Source organism: Crinia signifera, chromosome 4, assembly GCF_055691185.1.
Source record: "Crinia signifera chromosome 4, ASM5569118v1, whole genome shotgun sequence".
Lineage (NCBI taxonomy): Eukaryota > Metazoa > Chordata > Amphibia > Anura > Myobatrachidae > Crinia > Crinia signifera.
Genome location: NC_139220.1, coordinates 294,774,782 through 294,784,437, shown reverse-complemented (window position 1 = coordinate 294,784,437; position 9,656 = coordinate 294,774,782). Strand labels below are relative to the sequence as shown.

General features: G+C 41.2%; 28 non-coding genes across 28 annotated transcripts; 14 read left to right on the top strand and 14 right to left on the bottom strand.

The window, feature by feature from the left end:
- Positions 1-386: 386 nt before the first annotated feature.
- TRNAM-CAU (transfer RNA methionine (anticodon CAU)) lies at positions 387-459 on the bottom strand. The gene has a single exon. It is a non-coding gene; the product is annotated as a tRNA-Met (tRNA).
- Positions 460-574: 115 nt separating this feature from the next.
- TRNAE-UUC (transfer RNA glutamic acid (anticodon UUC)) lies at positions 575-646 on the top strand. The gene has a single exon. It is a non-coding gene; the product is annotated as a tRNA-Glu (tRNA).
- Positions 647-1,067: 421 nt separating this feature from the next.
- TRNAM-CAU (transfer RNA methionine (anticodon CAU)) lies at positions 1,068-1,140 on the bottom strand. The gene has a single exon. It is a non-coding gene; the product is annotated as a tRNA-Met (tRNA).
- Positions 1,141-1,255: 115 nt separating this feature from the next.
- TRNAE-UUC (transfer RNA glutamic acid (anticodon UUC)) lies at positions 1,256-1,327 on the top strand. The gene has a single exon. It is a non-coding gene; the product is annotated as a tRNA-Glu (tRNA).
- A 421-nt stretch (positions 1,328-1,748) lies between these two features.
- Positions 1,749-1,821, bottom strand: TRNAM-CAU (transfer RNA methionine (anticodon CAU)). Its single transcript has one exon. It is a non-coding gene; the product is annotated as a tRNA-Met (tRNA).
- A 115-nt stretch (positions 1,822-1,936) lies between these two features.
- On the top strand, positions 1,937-2,008 carry TRNAE-UUC (transfer RNA glutamic acid (anticodon UUC)). Its single transcript has one exon. It is a non-coding gene; the product is annotated as a tRNA-Glu (tRNA).
- A 421-nt stretch (positions 2,009-2,429) lies between these two features.
- Positions 2,430-2,502, bottom strand: TRNAM-CAU (transfer RNA methionine (anticodon CAU)). The gene has a single exon. It is a non-coding gene; the product is annotated as a tRNA-Met (tRNA).
- Positions 2,503-2,564: 62 nt separating this feature from the next.
- On the top strand, positions 2,565-2,636 carry TRNAE-UUC (transfer RNA glutamic acid (anticodon UUC)). Its single transcript has one exon. It is a non-coding gene; the product is annotated as a tRNA-Glu (tRNA).
- Positions 2,637-3,057: 421 nt separating this feature from the next.
- On the bottom strand, positions 3,058-3,130 carry TRNAM-CAU (transfer RNA methionine (anticodon CAU)). Its single transcript has one exon. It is a non-coding gene; the product is annotated as a tRNA-Met (tRNA).
- Positions 3,131-3,245: 115 nt separating this feature from the next.
- TRNAE-UUC (transfer RNA glutamic acid (anticodon UUC)) lies at positions 3,246-3,317 on the top strand. The gene has a single exon. It is a non-coding gene; the product is annotated as a tRNA-Glu (tRNA).
- Positions 3,318-3,741: 424 nt separating this feature from the next.
- TRNAM-CAU (transfer RNA methionine (anticodon CAU)) lies at positions 3,742-3,814 on the bottom strand. Its single transcript has one exon. It is a non-coding gene; the product is annotated as a tRNA-Met (tRNA).
- Positions 3,815-3,929: 115 nt separating this feature from the next.
- On the top strand, positions 3,930-4,002 carry TRNAE-UUC (transfer RNA glutamic acid (anticodon UUC)). The gene has a single exon. It is a non-coding gene; the product is annotated as a tRNA-Glu (tRNA).
- A 421-nt stretch (positions 4,003-4,423) lies between these two features.
- Positions 4,424-4,496, bottom strand: TRNAM-CAU (transfer RNA methionine (anticodon CAU)). Its single transcript has one exon. It is a non-coding gene; the product is annotated as a tRNA-Met (tRNA).
- A 115-nt stretch (positions 4,497-4,611) lies between these two features.
- TRNAE-UUC (transfer RNA glutamic acid (anticodon UUC)) lies at positions 4,612-4,683 on the top strand. Its single transcript has one exon. It is a non-coding gene; the product is annotated as a tRNA-Glu (tRNA).
- A 421-nt stretch (positions 4,684-5,104) lies between these two features.
- On the bottom strand, positions 5,105-5,177 carry TRNAM-CAU (transfer RNA methionine (anticodon CAU)). The gene has a single exon. It is a non-coding gene; the product is annotated as a tRNA-Met (tRNA).
- Positions 5,178-5,292: 115 nt separating this feature from the next.
- TRNAE-UUC (transfer RNA glutamic acid (anticodon UUC)) lies at positions 5,293-5,364 on the top strand. Its single transcript has one exon. It is a non-coding gene; the product is annotated as a tRNA-Glu (tRNA).
- Positions 5,365-5,785: 421 nt separating this feature from the next.
- Positions 5,786-5,858, bottom strand: TRNAM-CAU (transfer RNA methionine (anticodon CAU)). The gene has a single exon. It is a non-coding gene; the product is annotated as a tRNA-Met (tRNA).
- A 115-nt stretch (positions 5,859-5,973) lies between these two features.
- On the top strand, positions 5,974-6,045 carry TRNAE-UUC (transfer RNA glutamic acid (anticodon UUC)). Its single transcript has one exon. It is a non-coding gene; the product is annotated as a tRNA-Glu (tRNA).
- A 421-nt stretch (positions 6,046-6,466) lies between these two features.
- On the bottom strand, positions 6,467-6,539 carry TRNAM-CAU (transfer RNA methionine (anticodon CAU)). The gene has a single exon. It is a non-coding gene; the product is annotated as a tRNA-Met (tRNA).
- Positions 6,540-6,654: 115 nt separating this feature from the next.
- On the top strand, positions 6,655-6,726 carry TRNAE-UUC (transfer RNA glutamic acid (anticodon UUC)). The gene has a single exon. It is a non-coding gene; the product is annotated as a tRNA-Glu (tRNA).
- Positions 6,727-7,147: 421 nt separating this feature from the next.
- TRNAM-CAU (transfer RNA methionine (anticodon CAU)) lies at positions 7,148-7,220 on the bottom strand. The gene has a single exon. It is a non-coding gene; the product is annotated as a tRNA-Met (tRNA).
- A 115-nt stretch (positions 7,221-7,335) lies between these two features.
- On the top strand, positions 7,336-7,407 carry TRNAE-UUC (transfer RNA glutamic acid (anticodon UUC)). The gene has a single exon. It is a non-coding gene; the product is annotated as a tRNA-Glu (tRNA).
- Positions 7,408-7,834: 427 nt separating this feature from the next.
- Positions 7,835-7,907, bottom strand: TRNAM-CAU (transfer RNA methionine (anticodon CAU)). Its single transcript has one exon. It is a non-coding gene; the product is annotated as a tRNA-Met (tRNA).
- A 115-nt stretch (positions 7,908-8,022) lies between these two features.
- On the top strand, positions 8,023-8,094 carry TRNAE-UUC (transfer RNA glutamic acid (anticodon UUC)). The gene has a single exon. It is a non-coding gene; the product is annotated as a tRNA-Glu (tRNA).
- Positions 8,095-8,521: 427 nt separating this feature from the next.
- On the bottom strand, positions 8,522-8,594 carry TRNAM-CAU (transfer RNA methionine (anticodon CAU)). The gene has a single exon. It is a non-coding gene; the product is annotated as a tRNA-Met (tRNA).
- Positions 8,595-8,709: 115 nt separating this feature from the next.
- TRNAE-UUC (transfer RNA glutamic acid (anticodon UUC)) lies at positions 8,710-8,781 on the top strand. Its single transcript has one exon. It is a non-coding gene; the product is annotated as a tRNA-Glu (tRNA).
- A 421-nt stretch (positions 8,782-9,202) lies between these two features.
- TRNAM-CAU (transfer RNA methionine (anticodon CAU)) lies at positions 9,203-9,275 on the bottom strand. The gene has a single exon. It is a non-coding gene; the product is annotated as a tRNA-Met (tRNA).
- Positions 9,276-9,390: 115 nt separating this feature from the next.
- On the top strand, positions 9,391-9,462 carry TRNAE-UUC (transfer RNA glutamic acid (anticodon UUC)). The gene has a single exon. It is a non-coding gene; the product is annotated as a tRNA-Glu (tRNA).
- Positions 9,463-9,656: the final 194 nt, after the last annotated feature.

The following is a 9,656-nucleotide window of genomic DNA, read 5'->3' as shown; positions in this document are numbered from 1 at the left end:
GCATCGGAGCAAAAAAACTTCTGTTTGGTGTACTTCCAATTGCACATGTGATGCACTGCTTCCAGTTGCGACAAGTTTTTGGAATACTGATATGTCATCACGATTGTCCTTGACTCAAGACGTGTAACATTTCCAGATGTCTTGGAACTGCATGAGAAATGAAATTGTGGCTCACTAAGAACAAAAATTATGAAAAAGACCAGAACAATGCTTTATGCCCCCTTTTTTCCTCTATTACACAAATTTCCAGAACAAAGTCCTATTCAACAAGGAAAATGCCGTCAGTTCCAATAGGTGTTCAGGCATCTTTATCAGAAACAGAGTTTAATTCTCAAATTCCAATGCACTCTTGTGAGGACAAAAGTCATGACAGACATCAAAAAGAATGCCCTGTGTGAGGCTTGAACTCACGACCTTCAGATTATGAGACTGACGCGCTACCTACTGCGCTAACAAGGCAACTTCTTGGTTGTGTTTGGTTTCAACAAGGTACTGCACTTGGTATGAATAAATGTACACTGTCGGCAAGACAAATTTTGCTTGTATGAAACATTGAATTCTGTAGCTTTCAGCTTCCCATATGGTCTAGCGGTCAGGATTCCTGGTTTTCACCCAGGCGGCCCGGGTTCGACTCCCGGTATGGGAATGGAACCTTATTGTTAATTCAAGAGATAATCAAAAGCATCGGAGCAAAAAAACTTCTGTTTGGTGTACTTCCAATTGCACATGTGATGCACTGCTTCCAGTTGCGACAAGTTTTTGGAATACTGATATGTCATCACGATTGTCCTTGACTCAAGACTTGTAACATTTCCAGATGTCTTGGAACTGCATGAGAAATGGAATTGTGGCTCACTAAGAACAAAAATTATGAAAAAGACCAGAACAATGCTTTATGCCCCCTTTTTTCCTCTATTACACAAATTTCCAGAACAAAGTCCTATTCAACAAGGAAAATGCCGTCAGTTCCAATAGGTGTTCAGGCATCTTTATCAGAAACAGAGTTTAATTCTCAAATTCCAATGCACTCTTGTGAGGACAAAAGTCATGACAGACATCAAAAAGAATGCCCTGTGTGAGGCTTGAACTCACGACCTTCAGATTATGAAACTGACGCGCTACCTACTGCGCTAACAAGGCAACTTCTTGGTTGTGTTTGGTTTCAACAAGGTACTGCACTTGGTATGAATAAATGTACACTGTCGGCAAGACAAATTTTGCTTGTATGAAACATTGAATTCTGTAGCTTTCAGCTTCCCATATGGTCTAGCGGTCAGGATTCCTGGTTTTCACCCAGGCGGCCCGGGTTCGACTCCCGGTATGGGAATGGAACCTTATTGTTAATTCAAGAGATAATCAAAAGCATCGGAGCAAAAAAACTTCTGTTTGGTGTACTTCCAATTGCACATGTGATGCACTGCTTCCAGTTGCGACAAGTTTTTGGAATACTGATATGTCATCACGATTGTCCTTGACTCAAGACTTGTAACATTTCCAGATGTCTTGGAACTGCATGAGAAATGGAATTGTGGCTCACTAAGAACAAAAATTATGAAAAAGACCAGAACAATGCTTTATGCCCCCTTTTTTCCTCTATTACACAAATTTCCAGAACAAAGTCCTATTCAACAAGGAAAATGCCGTCAGTTCCAATAGGTGTTCAGGCATCTTTATCAGAAACAGAGTTTAATTCTCAAATTCCAATGCACTCTTGTGAGGACAAAAGTCATGACAGACATCAAAAAGAATGCCCTGTGTGAGGCTTGAACTCACAACCTTCAGATTATGAGACTGACGCGCTACCTACTGCGCTAACAAGGCAACTTCTTGGTTGTGTTTGGTTTCAACAAGGTACCGCACTTAGCATAAATAAATGTACACTGTCGGCAAGACAAATTTTGCTTGTATGAAACATTGAAGTCAGCAGCTTTCAGCTTCCCATATGGTCTAGCGGTCAGGATTCCTGGTTTTCACCCAGGCGGCCCGGGTTCGACTCCCGGTATGGGAATGGAACCTTATTGTTAATTCAAGAGAGAATCAAAAGCATCGGAGCAAAAAAACTTCTGTTTGGTGTACTTCCAATTGCACATGTGATGCACTGCTTCCAGTTGCGACAAGTTTTTGGAATACTGATATGTCATCACGATTGTCCTTGACTCAAGACTTGTAACATTTCCAGATGTCTTGGAACTGCATGAGAAATGGAATTGTGGCTCACTAAGAACAAAAATTATGAAAAAGACCAGAACAATGCTTTATGCCCCCTTTTTTCCTCTATTACACAAATTTCCAGAACAAAGTCCTATTCAACAAGGAAAATGCCATCAGTTCCAATAGGTGTTCAGGCAACTTTATCAGAAACAGAGTTTAATTCTCAAATTCCAATGCACTCTTGTGAGGACAAAAGTCATGACAGACATCAAAAAGAATGCCCTGTGTGAGGCTTGAACTCACGACCTTCAGATTATGAGACTGACGCGCTACCTACTGCGCTAACAAGGCAACTTCTTGTCGGCAAGACAAATTTTGCTTGTATGAAACATTGAAGTCAGCAGCTTTCAGCTTCCCATATGGTCTAGCGGTCAGGATTCCTGGTTTTCACCCAGGCGGCCCGGGTTCGACTCCCGGTATGGGAATGGCACCTTATTGTTAATTCAAGAGAGAATCAAAAGCATCGGAGCAAAAAAACTTCTGTTTGGTGTACTTCCAATTGCACATGTGATGCACTGCTTCCAGTTGCGACAAGTTTTTGGAATACTGATATGTCATCACGATTGTCCTTGACTCAAGACTTGTAACATTTCCAGATGTCTTGGAACTGCATGAGAAATGGAATTGTGGCTCACTAAGAACAAAAATTATGAAAAAAAACAGAACAATGCTTTATGCCCCCTTTTTTCCTCTATTACACAAATTTCCAGAACAAAGTCCTATTCAACAAGGAAAATGCCGTCAGTTCCAATAGGTGTTCAGGCAACTTTATCAGAAACAGAGTTTAATTCTCAAATTCCAATGCACTCTTGTGAAGACAAAAGTCATGACAGACATCAAAAAGAATGCCCTGTGTGAGGCTTGAACTCACGACCTTCAGATTATGAGACTGACACGCTACCTACTGCGCTAACAAGGCAACTTCTTGGTTGTGTTTGGTTTCAACAAGGTACTGCACTTAGCATGAATAAATGTACACTGTCGGCAAGACAAATTTTGCTTGTATGAAACATTGAATTCAGTAGCTTTCAGCTTCCCATATGGTCTAGCGGTCAGGATTCCTGGTTTTCACCCAGGCGGCCCGGGTTCGACTCCCGGTATGGGAATGGAACCTTATTGTTAATTCAAGAGAGAATCAAAAGCATCGGAGCAAAAAAACTTCTGTTTGGTGTACTTCCAATTGCACATGTGATGCACTGCTTCCAGTTGCGACAAGTTTTTGGAATACTGATATGTCATCACGATTGTCTTAGACTCAAGACTTGTAACATTTCCAGATGTCTTTGAACTGCATGAGAAATAGAATTGTGGCTCACTAAGAACAAAAATTATGAAAAAGACCAGAACAATGCTTTATGCCCCCTTTTTTCCCTCTATTACACAAATTTCCAGAACAAAGTCCTATTCAACAAGGAAAATGCCGTCAGTTCCAATAGGTGTTCAGGCAACTTTATCAGAAACAGAGTTTAATTCTCAAATTCCAATGCACTCTTGTGAGGACAAAAGTCATGACAGACACTTTAAAAAGAATGCCCTGTGTGAGGCTTGAACTCACGACCTTCAGATTATGAGACTGACGCGCAACCTACTGCGCTAACAAGGCAACTTCTTGGTTGTGTTTGGTTTCAACAAGGTACCGCACTTAGCATGAATAAATGTACACTGTCGGCAAGACAAATTTTGCTTGTATGAAACATTGAAGTCAGCAGCTTTCAGCTTCCCATATGGTCTAGCGGTCAGGATTCCTGGTTTTCACCCAGGCGGCCCGGGGTTCGACTCCCGGTATGGGAATGGAACCTTATTGTTAATTCAAGAGAGAATCAAAAGCATCGGAGCAAAAAAACTTCTGTTTGGTGTACTTCCAATTGCACATGTGATGCACTGCTTCCAGTTGCGACAAGTTTTTGGAATACTGATATGTCATCACGATTGTCCTTGACTCAAGACTTGTAACATTTCCAGATGTCTTGGAACTGCATGAGAAATGGAATTGTGGCTCACTAAGAACAAAAATTATGAAAAAAAACAGAACAATGCTTTATGCCCCCTTTTTTCCTCTATTACACAAATTTCCAGAACAAAGTCCTATTCAACAAGGAAAATGCCGTCAGTTCCAATAGGTGTTCAGGCAACTTTATCAGAAACAGAGTTTAATTCTCAAATTCCAATGCACTCTTGTGAGGACAAAAGTCATGACAGACATCAAAAAGAATGCCCTGTGTGAGGCTTGAACTCACGACCTTCAGATTATGAGACTGACGCGCTACCTACTGCGCTAACAAGGCAACTTTTTGGTTGTGTTTGGTTTCAACAAGGTACTGCACTTAGCATGAATAAATGTACACTGTCGGCAAGACAAATTTTGCTTGTATGAAACACTGAATTCAGTAGCTTTCAGCTTCCCATATGGTCTAGCGGTCAGGATTCCTGGTTTTCACCCAGGCGGCCCGGGTTCGACTCCCGGTATGGGAATGGAACCTTATTGTTAATTCAAGAGAGAATCAAAAGCATCGGAGCAAAAAAACTTCTGTTTGGTGTACTTCCAATTGCACATGTGATGCACTGCTTCCAGTTGCAACAAGTTTTTGGAATACTGATATGTCATCACGATTGTCCTTGACTCAAGACTTGTAACATTTCCAGATGTCTTGGAACTGCATGAGAAATGGAATTGTGGCTCACTAAGAACAAAAATTATGAAAAAAAACAGAACAATGCTTTATGCCCCCTTTTTTCCTCTATTACACAAATTTCCAGAACAAAGTCCTATTCAACAAGGAAAATGCCGTCAGTTCCAATAGGTGTTCAGGCAACTTTATCAGAAACAGAGTTTAATTCTCAAATTCCAATGCACTCTTGTGAGGACAAAAGTCATGACAGACATCAAAAAGAATGCCCTGTGTGAGGCTTGAACTCACGACCTTCAGATTATGAGACTGACGCGCTACCTACTGCGCTAACAAGGCAACTTTTTGGTTGTGTTTGGTTTCAACAAGGTACCGCACTTAGCATAAATAAATGTACACTGTCGGCAAGACAAATTTTGCTTGTATGAAACATTGAAGTCAGCAGCTTTCAGCTTCCCATATGGTCTAGCGGTCAGGATTCCTGGTTTTCACCCAGGCGGCCCGGGTTCGACTCCCGGTATGGGAATGGAACCTTATTGTTAATTCAAGAGAGAATCAAAAGCATCGGAGCAAAAAAACTTCTGTTTGGTGTACTTCCAATTGCACATGTGATGCACTGCTTCCAGTTGCTACAAGTTTTTGGAATACTGATATGTCATCACGATTGTCCTTGACTCAAGACTTGTAACATTTCCAGATGTCTTGGAACTGCATGAGAAATGGAATTGTGGCTCACTAAGAACAAAAATTATGAAAAAGACCAGAACAATGCTTTTTGCCCCCTTTTTTCCTCTATTACACAAATTTCCAGAACAAATTGCTATTCAACAAGGAAAATGCCGTCAGTTCCAATAGGTGTTCAGGCATCTTTATCAGAAACAGAGTTTAATTCTCAAATTCCAATGCACTCTTGTGAGGACAAAAGTCATGACAGACATCAAAAAGAATGCCCTGTGTGAGGCTTGAACTCACGACCTTCAGATTATGAGACTGACGCGCTACCTACTGCGCTAACAAGGCAACTTCTTGGTTGTGTTTGGTTTCAACAAGGTACCGCACTTAGCATAAATAAATGTACACTGTCGGCAAGACAAATTTTGCTTGTATGAAACATTGAAGTCAGCAGCTTTCAGCTTCCCATATGGTCTAGCGGTCAGGATTCCTGGTTTTCACCCAGGCGGCCCGGGTTCGACTCCCGGTATGGGAATGGAACCTTATTGTTAATTCAAGAGAGAATCAAAAGCATCGGAGCAAAAAAACTTCTGTTTGGTGTACTTCCAATTGCACATGTGATGCACTGCTTCCAGTTGCGACAAGTTTTTGGAATACTGATATGTCATCACGATTGTCCTTGACTCAAGACTTGTAACATTTCCAGATGTCTTGGAACTGCATGAGAAATGGAATTGTGGCTCACTAAAAACAAAAATTATGAAAAAGACCAGAACAATGCTTTATGCCCCCTTTTTTCCTCTATTACACAAATTTCCAGAACAAAGTCCTATTCAACAAGGAAAATGCCGTCAGTTCCAATAGGTGTTCAGGCATCTTTATCAGAAACAGAGTTTAATTCTCAAATTCCAATGCACTCTTGTGAGGACAAAAGTCATGACAGACATCAAAAAGAATGCCCTGTGTGAGGCTTGAACTCACGACCTTCAGATTATGAGACTGACGCGCTACCTACTGCGCTAACAAGGCAACTTCTTGGTTGTGTTTGGTTTCAACAAGGTACCGCACTTAGCATAAATAAATGTACACTGTCGGCAAGACAAATTTTGCTTGTATGAAACATTGAAGTCAGCAGCTTTTAGCTTCCCATATGGTCTAGCGGTCAGGATTCCTGGTTTTCACCCAGGCGGCCCGGGTTCGACTCCCGGTATGGGAATGGAACCTTATTGTTAATTCAAGAGAGAATCAAAAGCATCGGAGCAAAAAAACTTCTGTTTGGTGTACTTCCAATTGCACATGTGATGCACTGCTTCCAGTTGCGACAAGTTTTTGGAATACTGATATGTCATCACGATTGTCCTTGACTCAAGACTTGTAACATTTCCAGATGTCTTGGAACTGCATGAGAAATGGAATTGTGGCTCACTAAAAACAAAAATTATGAAAAAGACCAGAACAATGCTTTATGCCCCCTTTTTTCCTCTATTACACAAATTTCCAGAACAAAGTCCTATTCAACAAGGAAAATGCCGTCAGTTCCAATAGGTGTTCAGGCATCTTTATCAGAAACAGAGTTTAATTCTCAAATTCCAATGCACTCTTGTGAGGACAAAAGTCATGACAGACATCAAAAAGAATGCCCTGTGTGAGGCTTGAACTCACGACCTTCAGATTATGAGACTGACGCGCTACCTACTGCGCTAACAAGGCAACTTCTTGGTTGTGTTTGGTTTCAACAAGGTACTGCACTTAGCATGAATAAATGTACACTGTCGGCAAGACAAATTTTGCTTGTATGAAACATTGAATTCAGTAGCTTTCAGCTTCCCATATGGTCTAGCGGTCAGGATTCCTGGTTTTCACCCAGGCGGCCCGGGTTCGACTCCCGGTATGGGAATGGAACCTTATTGTTAATTCAAGAGAGAATCAAAAGCATCGGAGGAAAAAAACTTCAGTTTGGTGTACTTCCAATTGACAGTGCACATGTGATGCACTGCTTCCAGTTGCGACAAGTTTTTGGAATACTGATATGTCATCACGATTGTCCTTGACTCAAGACTTGTAACATTTCCAGATGTCTTGGAACTGCATGAGAAATGGAATTGTGGCTCACTAAGAACAAAAATTATGAAAAAGACCAGAACAATGCTTTATGCCCCCTTTTTTCCTCTATTACACAAATTTCCAGAACAAAGTCCTATTCAACAAAGAAAATGCCGTCAGTTCCAATAGGTGTTCAGGCAACTTTATCAGAAACAGAGTTTAATTCTCAAATTCCAATGCACTCTTGTGAGGACAAAAGTCATGACAGACATCAAAAAGAAAGCCCTGTGTGAGGCTTGAACTCACGACCTTCAGATTATGAGACTGACGCGCTACCTACTGCGCTAACAAGGCAACTTCTTGGTTGTGTTTGGTTTCAACAAGGTACCGCACTTAGCATAAATAAATGTACACTGTCGGCAAGACAAATTTTGCTTGTATGAAACATTGAAGTCAGCAGCTTTCAGCTTCCCATATGGTCTAGCGGTCAGGATTCCTGGTTTTCACCCAGGCGGCCCGGGTTCGACTCCCGGTATGGGAATGGAACCTTATTGTTAATTCAAGAGAGAATCAAAAGCATCGGAGGAAAAAAACTTCAGTTTGGTGAACTTCCAATTGACAGTGCACATGTGATGCACTGCTTCCAGTTGCGACAAGTTTTTGGAATACTGATATGTCATCACGATTGTCCTTGACTCAAGACTTGTAACATTTCCAGATGTCTTGGAACTGCATGAGAAATGGAATTGTGGCTCACTAAGAACAAAAATTATGAAAAAGACCAGAACAATGCTTTATGCCCCCTTTTTTCCTCTATTACACAAATTTCCAGAACAAAGTCCTATTCAACAAAGAAAATGCCGTCAGTTCCAATAGGTGTTCAGGCAACTTTATCAGAAACAGAGTATTATTCTCAAATTCCAATGCACTCTTGTGAGGACAAAAGTCATGACAGACATCAAAAAGAATGCCCTGTGTGAGGCTTGAACTTACGACCTTCAGATTATGAGACTGACGCGCTACCTACTGCGCTAACAAGGCAACTTCTTGGTTGTGTTTGGTTTCAACAAGGTACCGCACTTAGCATGAATAAATGTACACTGTCGGCAAGACAAATTTTGCTTGTATGAAACATTGAAGTCCGCAGCTTTCAGCTTCCCATATGGTCTAGCGGTCAGGATTCCTGGTTTTCACCCAGGCGGCCCGGGTTCGACTCCCGGTATGGGAATGGAACCTTATTGTTAATTCAAGAGAGAATCAAAAGCATCGGAGCAAAAAAACTTCTGTTTGGTGTACTTCCAATTGCACATGTGATGCACTGCTTCCAGTTGCGACAAGTTTTTGGAATACTGATATGTCATCACGATTGTCCTTGACTCAAGACTTGTAACATTTCCAGATGTCTTGGAACTGCATGAGAAATGGAATTGTGGCTCACTAAGAACAAAAATTATGAAAAAAAACAGAACAATGCTTTATGCCCCCTTTTTTCCTCTATTACACAAATTTCCAGAACAAAGTCCTATTCAACAAGGAAAATGCCGTCAGTTCCAATAGGTGTTCAGGCAACTTTATCAGAAACAGAGTTTAATTCTCAAATTCCAATGCACTCTTGTGAGGACAAAAGTCATGACAGACATCAAAAAGAATGCCCTGTGTGAGGCTTGAACTCACGACCTTCAGATTATGAGACTGACGCGCTACCTACTGCGCTAACAAGGCAACTTTTTGGTTGTGTTTGGTTTCAACAAGGTACCGCACTTAGCATAAATAAATGTACACTGTCGGCAAGACAAATTTTGCTTGTATGAAACATTGAAGTCAGCAGCTTTCAGCTTCCCATATGGTCTAGCGGTCAGGATTCCTGGTTTTCACCCAGGCGGCCCGGGTTCGACTCCCGGTATGGGAATGGAACCTTATTGTTAATTCAAGAGAGAATCAAAAGCATCGGAGCAAAAAAACTTCTGTTTGGTGTACTTCCAATTGCACATGTGATGCACTGCTTCCAGTTGCTACAAGTTTTTGGAATACTGATATGTCATCACGATTGTCCTTGACTCAAGACTTGTAACATTTCCAGATGTCTTGGAACTGCATGAGAAA